General features: G+C 30.7%; 3 long non-coding RNA genes and 2 other non-coding genes across 6 annotated transcripts; 4 read left to right on the top strand and 1 right to left on the bottom strand.

The window, feature by feature from the left end:
- The first annotated feature begins 1,383 nt into the window (after window positions 1-1,383).
- Window positions 1,384-1,928, top strand: LOC117278700 (uncharacterized). Its single transcript, XR_004509044.2, has 3 exons — window positions 1,384-1,500; window positions 1,594-1,811; window positions 1,891-1,928. It is a non-coding gene; the product is annotated as an uncharacterized lncRNA (long non-coding RNA).
- A 1,498-nt stretch (window positions 1,929-3,426) lies between these two features.
- On the bottom strand, window positions 3,427-5,205 carry LOC104104120 (uncharacterized). 2 transcript variants are annotated; one of them, XR_011410469.1, is made up of 3 exons: window positions 4,111-5,141; window positions 3,762-3,803; window positions 3,427-3,682 (listed from the first exon to the last, which is right to left on the bottom strand). It is a non-coding gene; the product is annotated as an uncharacterized lncRNA (long non-coding RNA). The 2 variants fall into 2 exon arrangements; XR_011410468.1 differs by having other exon boundaries at window positions 3,762-5,205.
- A 1,913-nt stretch (window positions 5,206-7,118) lies between these two features.
- On the top strand, window positions 7,119-8,092 carry LOC104104118 (uncharacterized). Its single transcript, XR_688064.4, has 2 exons — window positions 7,119-7,232; window positions 7,777-8,092. It is a non-coding gene; the product is annotated as an uncharacterized lncRNA (long non-coding RNA).
- Window positions 7,774-7,875, top strand: LOC117278701 (small nucleolar RNA R24). Its single transcript, XR_004509045.1, has one exon. It is a non-coding gene; the product is annotated as a small nucleolar RNA R24 (small nucleolar RNA).
- Window positions 7,926-8,060, top strand: LOC117278702 (small nucleolar RNA snoR74). The gene has a single exon (XR_004509046.1). It is a non-coding gene; the product is annotated as a small nucleolar RNA snoR74 (small nucleolar RNA).
- Window positions 8,093-9,482: the final 1,390 nt, after the last annotated feature.

The following is a 9,482-nucleotide window of genomic DNA, read 5'->3' as shown; positions in this document are numbered from 1 at the left end:
AGTGTAAAGCTTTACTATAGGAGCTAAAATTTCCTAGTGTTTTCCTTAGAGGACAAAAGTCCATATAGCCGTTTGGTTTCCTTTTAACATACCCCACGTTCTGAGCGACTCTTTCCTCAAAGGTCAGAGTTACCTCCCAAGGTAAAATTCTCAGCCCTTCCTCAGTTCATGGCATGGTATAGTCATTTGATTTTTCCAACTATCTTCTCCTAATAATTCTCCATTCATCCTCATAATTCCTAATTATAATGATATTTAATGTGTATTAATTTTTGATAATTAAATTGATAATTAATCTTGTGCATATTGATACTCCTTTTTAATAGACTATAAATAGATTGGTGGTGAATGTTGTGACTTGCTTACTTTCTCTTGCTTTTTATTATTTTTCTAGAATGTCATACTCTCTTCTTTTAGATTGGATCTTCAGAAGAATGATTGGTCGATTAGTTTTAGAATTTGTAGAATATGGGATTCTTTTAATCCCAAGAAAAATGGAGAGTTGATTGGCTTAGATATAATATTTATTGACGAAAAGGTACCTACATGATTCTTATACTTTTATGTATAGATTCTATTTGTGGCTTTTAATTTTAAAATACTTACCTCTTTTCTTTTATCAGCAAAACTTGATGCATGCTACAATCAACAAGAAACCATATAACAAGTTTAAGGATAAGTTGAGTGAAGGTTCCTTGTCAGTGTCAAGAACTTCAAAGTTGTTGAAAGTAGTGGTGGATATAGGCCTGCTGAAAGTACTTTTAAAATTAATTTCTTACTTAAAACTGACATCAAGAGTCTATAATAAGATATCGTTAGTATTCAGATAAATTGATTTCAGTTTATCAAACCAGATATGATTGACTTAATGATGAACAATAATATTGTATTATCAGGTATATTTATTATTATTATTTGCAATATTTTTTTAAATATTCATGTAATTCTGAAATAACTACTTTATGCTCTTCATTTGTAGATGTGGTGGGTTGTTTGTGCGGAGTTGGAGACATGGAGACTGTTGGCTCGAGGTGAAAAAAAAGGGTGTACATTCAAATTGCTAGTGATTAGTGAGTCACTTCTCGTTTTATGTATCTTTAATTTGTAAATCCTCCAAAACTTTCATTTCCTATAATGTTTCAATGCCTCTTCCTCAAATGTGCTATCTTGGTATAGTAAAATCTTTCAAACAGATATGTTAGTTTGGTTCGGGAAAAATAGGCTTCCTGTATGTTGGAACCAATATTGCCTAAACTGAAAAATTTCACATGCTGTTTTACCAATTATTCTATTGCATATATATATTTTTTGATTATATTTAGATAAATTATATGAATTTTTCCTCTATTAGAATCTGATCCATCTTTTTCTTGTAGTTCTATCAATCGAAAATTATTTTATGGGAAGAATTTGGTGAGAAATTCGATCCTTGTTTGTATAAGAAGGATTATGGCCCGTACATCGTGATAGTAACCGCTACAACAGTTAAAGAATTTTGTGGTAATTGTTTTAGATTTAATGATTAAAGTTATATATTCTAATACTTTAAATTTTAGAATAAAGCTATTTTATTATTGCATTTATTGTCAATAGGTGAGGTTAGCTTCGCCACCACCTACGCAAGCAAAATATATGTAAATCTCGATGTAGACTACATAACTTCTATGATCCAAAAGTTTGCAACTATATATGGTGGAGTACAAACTATTGAATGCTCTAATGTTAATAGCATCCCGATTGAGAAAGAGTTATTTTTGAATAGGATGAACATCATTGAGTTATTAGATTGTGACTGGGGTCCTGAAATAGAGGTTATTTTGCTATTTTGCTTCTTAAGTTTTATGTTTCTCAAAATGCAAGATGCTTATAATATTATTTTTTAAATAGTAGGAATGCATTGTTACCATGAGGGGAAAGATTACATAAATAGACAATTATTTTGGTTGATATTATATTTCATGCAATGCATTCTCAAAGAAGATCGTACATGCGAATGATGTTTATAATTGCTAATTTATAACAAAAAATGCAAGTTTCCTTTGGTGAAGTAAGGAACCAATCTATAATGTGAATTTGATTCATGTTAGTTATTTAAACTAACTGGTTATGTAAAATAAGGTATAAGATACATGTAAAAGTCAGAGACAAAACTGAGAAGAGCAATGTTGTCTATTTAATTTTGTTGCAGAGAAGCTACTTAATACATCAGCTCACAAGTTGTTTAGCAGGCTATTAGTAGATAATAATGATGTACTTGCCCAAATCCACAAGCTTTGTGGAAAACCTTTCTAAATTCTCAAGTGGAATGAAAACCTTTGATATGGTAACATTTTCGAGCCCCGCTTGAAAATTATAATTGTTTAATCTTAAGCTTGAAAATAAAATCATTTTCGCAAAGGCTATGGATTTGGGCAGGTACATCATTTTTATCTGATGACAGCTTGTTGAACAATTTGTGAGCTCTTGTATCAAGTAGGTTTTCTGCAACAATATTAAATACGACAACACTTCTCTCCCCAATTTTGTCTCTGACTTTTACGAGTATCTTATACGTTATTTTATATAATCAGTTAATTTAAATAACAACATGAATCAAATTTACACTACAAATTGGTTCCTTACTTCACCAAAGATAACTTGCATTCTTTGTTGCAGATATGATAATTATAGACACTATTTGCAGGTACAATCTTCTGTGAGCACGTATTGCATGAAATATAGTACCAACAAAAAAAGTTATCTATTTCTATAATCTTCCCCTTATGGTAACAATGTATTTCTACCATTTAATATATACATATATTAGAAACATCTTGTAATTTTGAGAAACATAAAACTTAAGAAGCAAAACAGAAAAAGAACTTCTATTTCAGGACTCGAGTCACAATCCAACAAGTCCTTGACGTTCATCATGTTCAAAAATATCTCTTCCTCCATCGGAATGCTATTAACATTAGAGCATTCAATAGTTTGTACTCCAGCACACGTGGTTGCAAACTTTTGGATCAAAGAAGTTATGTAGTCTACATCAAGATTTACTATTTTGTTTGTGTAGGTGGTGGCGAAACTAACCTTAACTATTGACGATGAATGCAATAATAAATAGCTTTATTCTAGTATTCAAAGTATTAGAATATATAACTTCAATCATTAAATTTAAAATAATTACCATAGAATTCCTTAACTATTGGGGTGGTTACTATCACGACGTACGGGAAAAAATCCTTCTTATACAAATAAGAATCGAATTTCTCACCAGATGCTTCCCATAAAGTAATTTTTGATTTGATAGAACTACAAGAAAAAGATGGATCTGACTTTAATAGAGGAAAATTCATATGATTCATCCAAATATAATCAAAAGATATATGCAATAGACTAATTGGTAAAAAAGAAGGTGGTTTTTTTCAGTTTAGGCAATATTGGTTTAAAAAGACAGGAAACCCACTTTTCCCGAACAAAACTAACATATCTGTTTAAAAGAATTTACTCTACCAAGGGAGCACATTTGAGGAAGAGGCACTGAAACATAATAGGAAACAAACGTTCTGGATGATTTACAAATTAAATAAACATAAAATGACAAGCGACTCACTAATCAATAATAATTTGGATATCCCTTTTTTCCACCTCGAGCCAGCAATCTCCATATCTCAAACTCTGCACAAACAACACACCACATCTACAAATGAAGAGCATAAAGTATTTCAGAATTACATGGATATATAAAAGAATATTGAAAAAAAATATAATAATTATACCTGATAACACAGTATTATTGTTCATCCTTAAGTCAATCATACCTGGTTTGATAAACAAAAATCCGTTTATAGGAATATTAACAATATCTTAATCTAGACTCTTGACGACAGTTTTAAGTAAGAAATTAATTTTAAAAGTACTTTCAACAGGCCTATGTCAACCACTATTTTTAACAACTTTGAACTTCTTGATAATAGAAAAAAAAAACCTTCACTCAACTTGTTATATAGTTTCTTGTTGATTGTAGCATGTATCAAGTTTTGCTAATAAAAGAAAAGAGATAAGTATTTTGAAATTAAAAGCCACAAACAAAATCTATATATAAAAGTATACGAATCATGTAGCTACCTTTTCGTCAATGAATATCATATCTAAGCCAATCAACTCTCCATTTTTCTTGGGATTAAAAGAATCCTACATTTTACAAATTCTAACCCTTATCAACCAATCATCCTTGCGAAGACCCAACTCTAAAAAAAAAGAGTATGACATTCTAATAAAATTATGAAAAGCAAGAGAAAGTAAGCAAGTTATAACATGCGCAACATTCATCACCAATCTAAACAGGAGTATCAATAGGCACAAGATTAATTATCAATTTAATACTCGAAATTAATATACATTAAATATCATTGTAATAGAAAATTATGAGGATGAATAGAGAATTATTAGGAGAAGATAGTTGAAAAAATCAAACAGCTATACCATATCACAAACCAAAGAAAGATTGAAAATTTTATCTTGGGATGAAGCTCTCACCTTTGAGGAAAGAGTCGCTCAAAACGTGGGGTATGTTAAAAGAAAACCAAACGGCTTTATGGACTTTTATTGCCAAAGGAAAAAACTAAACGACTATTGGGCTTAATGTTTTGGGCCATTTATTATTCTGGGTAGTGGACTGATAAAATATTGTTAGAAATAGATGAAGTGAATGAGTGAAATAAAAGAAAAAAATCAACAAAACAAAAATAAAATAAATATGAAAGCCGCTATAGAGAAATGTCACATATCATTCCCAAATTTATATATCTATAGAGATTGTAGTCACAAGTGTTCTATAGAGAGTTCAACCATCCAAAGATTGACCAAGATCACAGGCCAATGCAATTCTTAATGGTTTGGATGGAATCTTTTCAGGAATTTGAGGGGATGTTTTGATTTTTGATGATGAACTCACTACATCCTCTAGGCCAAACTTATTTGTTGTTTAGCTCGTGATGAAATACAAAGAGAGATTGAAGCATCATCAAATTTAATTTCAAGAATCTTCCGAATTAAACTAAGGAATTCATTGTTATGGATTGAAAATTTGAGTCGCAACTCGAACATATAGGAAGAAGGCGAAATTAAAGGATCTCTGTTTGGTAATTACCGTATATTTTGAATGTGAAGTACCTCAAACACAGTAACTAAGTTTTTATTCTTGTCGAGATATCAATACGCTCCGCTGGCAAAAATTTTACCAAGTGAACTTAGTCAACTGACCCTCAATTCTAGCCACTTTAGTATATAATTTCTTTTTACCAACTCCTCTAAAATGGATTGGGCTTAATATATAAGTGAAATTGCATGGCAATAACAACCCAATTTATAAGGGGTGGTTTTACTGTTTAAGTTTTGATCTTATTAAAATTAGTTTAGCAAAAATAGCTTTCGAATCAGAATTAGGTTGCACGACTTTTGATAGATTGACAAAACTTGCCTTGTTACAAGTCCTACTCATATGTCCTAATTGATCTCATGATTGTAGTACAAATTAACATTACTTTGATAAAATAATAGTTCACAAATCCTAATAATCACCAAAAGGTGTGATGAATGGATCGTCATATCTTGTTTGTATAAAAGTTTTACCAACATATTTGTTATTTAAAATTGATTAAAATAAACTTCAAATGACTCCAAAGTTGATATTCAATTTTCTAATACCAATTTTTTATTTTCATTGGTTACATTCAACCCAAAACGAAATTAATAGATCTACTATTTCTTCTTCGACATATTTTTCAAGTTCATTAAAATCCAACAATGATAATCTTTAAATTTTCTCAACCAAACAACATAAATCATTAAGGATAAATAATATAAGCGCAATAGAACATTACCCGCTCACTTCAACCACTTTAAATTTTCTACGCACATAACTCATTCTTTTCGATTTTAATGTTCAAATAGTCGAAACACAATTATTGTGTTTTTACATAAAAAGATCAAAGGAACATGGATGAGATAAGATAATTGCTCTTTAGCCCACAGAAACAATTTATTAGCAAAGCTTGAAAAATAGAAGTTCTATGAAACGCTTGAGTAAGGTTTAGAGCCATTTGAATTGGCTTAAAAAATAATTTTTCACTAGAAATAATTTTTTAGTAAAAAAACAATAAAAGTTGTGGCTGTCCAGATTATTTCTTTTAGCTTGTTTTAAGATATTTTTAACTTATTTTAAATACTCTTTAATTTTGCCAAACATTAAAAAAACTATATAAAAAATTAAAAGCTGATTTGACCAAAGTTGAGGGTCATTTGCTCAAATTCTTCTTCCATACATGACATAGGTGGGCCTCTGAACCACTACTAGGGGTGTTCGTCGGTCGGTACAGTATAATATTTAGACATTTCGGTTCGGTATTTTTGGTATTCGGTTTCTTACAATGCTATACCAATACCGTACCTAATTAAATTCGGCATGATTCGATTTTTCTCCTTTTGGTTTCAGTTTATTTGGTTCGGTAATTTTGGTTTATTCGATTTGAATACTAACTAGTGCGTAGAGTCATAGAATGTAATATTTTAATTAAAGTACTCAAAAGTACAAAACTAAAAACGTTTGTTGAAATAAATTTTGTCCAAAATCAGTAAATATCAACGCAGAGAGTGAAAAGTGTACATAAAAGAATAAATTTGATCATTAAAAATGTCTTATTACTTGTTTAGAGTTAATTGATGAACTTAGAGAATAAAAGAAAATAAAATTTTATTTTTTTATATTTATGTTATAATTAATAATATATGTATTGTGCAATATAATATATATTTCGGTACAATATCGATATTTCAGTTATTTTATTTTAAAATACCAAATATCATACCTAATGCTAATTTTTTTTAAAAATTAAACCAAATACCATACCGAATACCAAAATATCGAATAACAAATATAAAAATTTTCGATTTCGATACGATAATTCGGTATTTACCAAATTATGCACAACCCTAACCACTACCAACATAACAGCTGTTGCAATATGTAAGACCTGCAAAAGTTTTGTCCTTCATTGCAATTATAAAGCTTTTCTTCGTATTAGGGTTTTCCTGTAAACACTATATATACAGGAGTAAGCCTACACAAAAAAAACATCAGTCGGTCACCAATGCCACTCCACTTAAATTGGCTGCCGTTTCTTTTCCTTTGCTCCGCCTGAACAACCTATCTGCTAAGTCTGCTCCTCTTCAAGTTTTGATTGTTGTCGGTAACTAGTTTTCCTCTTACTCTCTATTTTCCCCACTAATTTTATATCTTCATTCTGTTTTCGAACAATATTAGGTAGATTAGCTTCCCTAAATGCATCATTTTTTCAACTATATTTAGGTATAAATATATGCAAACCGAAATCTTTTTGTTTTTATATTATATGATTTTGATTGTAATGTAAAAAAATGGCTTCACAAAAGAGTCAGCAGCAAGTACCAGTTAATGGTAACCCGTCTGCCGCATGAAGCCTAAATAAACCAATATCCAAAATGAAGACCCATGAGATTCATTATTATTTCATGACACAATATTTTTTGGTACATTAAAATTGTTTTCAGAATTTCTGTATAATTTTGATTATTGGAGGAGGACAGGCACTTCTCAGACAACGGGGGTTTATTTATTTCTATAAAAAACTACCTTTTGCACGGTGCCTACAAAAAGCTGCTTATCACGATTGGAGGGTGTTCTGCTTTTTTGCTAAGCATTCCTTCAAATTAAAAGTAGCCAAATTATTTGTGTTAATTTTCCTCCTTTATTAGGCGATGATGAGTTGCTAACACGTAAGAAGATCTAATTTAAGCTTGGATCAGCTTGGATCTTCGATGAAATTCACTTGTTACGCTTGGCTTCTGAGCTTTGTCTATTAAATGGTTATTTATTTTTGAAGTCCGAGTTACAAAACCTGATGATAAAAGCAGGGATCAATTGCCTTATTTGTGAATTGGTCTCTCGTAAACGTCAGGGAAATCAGAATTGCATTGTTATTGGGTGAACCACTTGACCATTTTCATGATGGAATGGTTCAGTAAACGATGATACATATTTATTCTAGATACTATTGTTTTTGTTGTGCTAGATGTCTACTGATTAATGCTTGTGTCCAAAGTTGAAGATAACAGCTGTTTTAGGTGTTTAGCTCATACTGTTTTAGCGGTTTAGCAAATTCAGCTGAGCAATTTCCTATGCCATAAGTTCTACACCATTAGACAGTCTCGAGATCACATATTTCCTATGTTTACTTTTTTTCTTGGAGTATTCACTGCTTACGGCTTGCGGGGCATTGCCAGATATAGTCCGATGATTAACAATTTAACAATAGCAAACCAACCTTGATGATGGTAGTGTACTTATCTTGAGATGTCGAGCGGATTATACAAAGAAGTAGCTCCAAAAGGTTAAACACCAACAGACCACTCTTTAATCTTTAACACCATCGCTAACATAAACTAATATTAAAGGACATTACTTTTTTTAAATGTAGACTACAGATCAGTGTGATTTGGGATTTAGGTACATTGCTGCATTTCAGTATATATTTGTCACGTATGCTTAAAGATTAAATATATTAAATATATCACGAATCCCAAATATATATTTGTCATATCATTGAGATTTGGGATTCGACTTAAATGTAGGTAAAATTTAAGTTTAAATATATATTTGTCAAATAAAATCCAAGTTTTATTGTTGCACTTTAAAGTTTGACCACGTATGCTTAAAGATTTCTATTGCACCCCTTAATTAGCAGCCACCACGTTTCATAAATAAAGGAAAAAACTTAAAAAACCTTTGTCCCAAAACATCCTTCTAACGTTCCCAAAGAAAAAAAGAAAAATGCATAAAAGAAAAAGCCCTGCATACAAATTTCAGATTAAAGCTCAAACCCAAAGCATGATTAAAGCAAATTTGAACTCGATCATAATCATGAATTCAAACTAGGTCCTGAAACGCCAAAATCAACAAGCTTCAATTAAATTTTTAAGTTTTTTCAAAATGTCAATAATGGTGATTTTTACGAGACTCAAAAGCTCCTTTGTTCTTTTTAGTCTTCGGTGTTGGAGAGACAAAACAAGAGCAGATAAGACAAATCTAGGGTGGGGATTGGCGAAGAAGTCGAAACCCATGAGGAAACGCTGTGGTTTTGAGAAGGAATACATGAGTTATGTTTTTTTCTTTTATTTGAAACCGAAATTATTTAAAAAAGGGAAAAATTAAAAAAACTAAATTTGAGGATTTTCCCTCCCTCCTACGACATGATTTATAGCTTTTCATGTGCTTGTTTTATGTGTTACACACGCGTGTGATGTGTAACAGGTGTGTAAGAAGGATTTGGTGACAAGGTCGAATTTCGCCTTATTCTCTATTGACATTTTTTCCTAGTAATACTATAATAAAGACTTTATTACCAATTTTCTCTATGTTTATTAGTTTTTCCAAATGCCCTACATTAACAATTTTTATACAA

The sequence above is a fragment of the Nicotiana tomentosiformis genome, chromosome 8 (assembly GCF_000390325.3).
Source record: "Nicotiana tomentosiformis chromosome 8, ASM39032v3, whole genome shotgun sequence".
NCBI classification, from domain to species: domain Eukaryota; kingdom Viridiplantae; phylum Streptophyta; class Magnoliopsida; order Solanales; family Solanaceae; genus Nicotiana; species Nicotiana tomentosiformis.
The sequence above is the reverse complement of the archived record's forward strand: the minus strand, read 5'-3'. Positions and strand labels throughout refer to the sequence as shown.